This window comes from Macrobrachium nipponense, chromosome 7 (assembly GCF_015104395.2).
Source record: "Macrobrachium nipponense isolate FS-2020 chromosome 7, ASM1510439v2, whole genome shotgun sequence".
Taxonomy (NCBI): Eukaryota; Metazoa; Arthropoda; class Malacostraca; order Decapoda; family Palaemonidae; genus Macrobrachium; species Macrobrachium nipponense.
This window is the reverse complement of record NC_061109.1, coordinates 22,530,433-22,532,709: the sequence shown is the minus strand read 5'-3', so window position 1 is coordinate 22,532,709 and position 2,277 is coordinate 22,530,433.

Genomic DNA, 2,277 nt, shown 5'->3' with positions numbered 1-2,277 from the left:
AGCAGCATCAGTTTGAGTTACCCTGCCCTATCTGCAGCATCATTTGGTATTAACTGTACTGTAGACTGAATTGCAAACCAATTTAGGTAAGAATCGACTTCTGACCATGCATGCAAGAATAACCTAAACCCCATTGTAACTCAATGCCTGATTGTACGTAATATATACTAACTCTACATAAATGATTAAAATGTATTAGTAGAAGTACATTATGGTAAAAAGATTGAATAATGATTGTACATTACAGTACTAAGTAGGCACTTTTATATAGCAAACGGTTTGATAGTATACCTACCACTTTCTAAGGTTTGATTACATCCCTTCTGACTTACAAAACCAGTGGGGTCGGAAACCAAAACTTGGTTGTAAAGTAGGATTAGTACTTGTAGAGGATGTGATTACTCTCCCTCTCTTTAAAGCTGGTTTAGTTTGCCTGTTTATCTTCATAGCTTTCCTTTTTATCTTTCTCTGGTTGGTCTCAGTGTGGGTGTGATCTGCTAGGTTTGTGTAAGTTGTGAGATAATGGAGAATTTTGCTTCAATGGAACTTTCTTTGGGATCTTGCAAGAGACAAAGGAAATGCCTTGGAGTTGAGTGGATTTCCTTGTTCAAGATTCTTAACATCAGTGTCTACAGATCCTCGCCCAACGTGTAGTAGGTGCAGAGAAAATGTGTGTACTATTACCAGTCCTTGTTCAGTTTGTCACGGTTGGTCAGTGGAACAATGGAAGAAGTTTTATGGGAAAGGTCCGTACAAAAAGGAGACGCTGTCATCTTTGGGTGATCAAGTGTCTTCAGCTTCTTTTGTATTGGCTATACATCTGACTGCTCCATATATTTCTTCACCTGGTTTTGAAGTTCAGTTTCTTCTAATGATTCGTTATTGGACATGTGATAGGAGGGGTTTTGGGAAATTTTGTACATAATTACGCTCCTTCATTCCTGGCTGAAAGGGGGGCGAGCATCTCTATCTTTATCCCAGGTTTCAGCCCCTGATGCGCAGGAGATGGAAAGAATGTGGTCGGCGTTTGGAATATCAGGCGTACCAACTTTGGAGGGATTGTTATCCCACTATATGACGTCACGCTTCCCTCCGGTTCCTTCAGCTATGAGCATCCACCTGGTCTGCAGATTTATGGGGACAAACTCTACGGCAATGGCAAGAATGCCAATGTTTCCGGCGATGCAGAATTTTGGAAACAGTTTTGCAGCACATGCAGGGATACCAGCAGTAGCCACACAGCATCTCCCATCAAGCGTGGTGACATCACAACCAACGCCATTAGTGACATCACAAACTGATGTCACAGCCGACTGCCACTCACATCCTTGTTGCCTCCGAATACGAATATGCTTTCAGACTCGGTAGCACATACAGTTATGAAGAAACTGCAAGCTTTAGAAGAGAAAATAGAAAAGACAAAAGGAAAAGACATGAATAATCTTCATCTAGTTCGACGTCATCACACAGCTCGATGACGCCACCGCGTGAACCAGTCAAGCATTGGAGAATAAGGGACTTCGTGACTGATCCTCGTGCCAAGAGGAGAAGATTAGACTCTTCATCTTTGAGCCAGGACTGTCACATCCCTGTCAAAACCAGTAAAGAAGGCAGTGGCTGATAAAGGTAACGACAATGACGGCCGCCATTTACATACTTCGGCATGGCCAAAAGGTTTGATGGCCAATGGAATGGAACGAGCTGAGATGACGATGCCCGTGGTGAGGGGATAACTGTTACTGGATACACCACTGATGTTGAGGAAATCAACAGTGAGTGGACATCAATTGGCAAAGAACGGAGAACATATACCAGTTTCTCCTGTAAGACCTTTTAAAATAAAAGATGAAAAAGCTCCCATTAAAAGGTCAAATAATAGTTAGTAACCCATCCGGATACACCGATGGAAGGAGCTCTTCCCCTCGACACCAGCAAGGGCTACTTCCCCGACGGCCGTGGGGAATGATAGCCCAACGACCATTGAGAATAGTAATAGAAACAGAGAGGAAGTTCATTCTACTTCACGAGAGCTGTTATCCCGGAGGAATAGACGGGGTTCTTGCTATAGATACGTGAGCATGTAAACACTTAGGTGGTCACATTCTCCTGGTGACTATTTAAGATCGAGGCAACAACGGCCGTCAGATCAAAGATGCCGCGGTCGCAGGCTCGGATGGCCACGAATCGCACGGACGTTTGTCAGCGGATAGGAGTGATTGACTTGATACAATTCAATAACCTCTCAAGGACGTCTGAAACCCCTTCCAGTATAGCTCC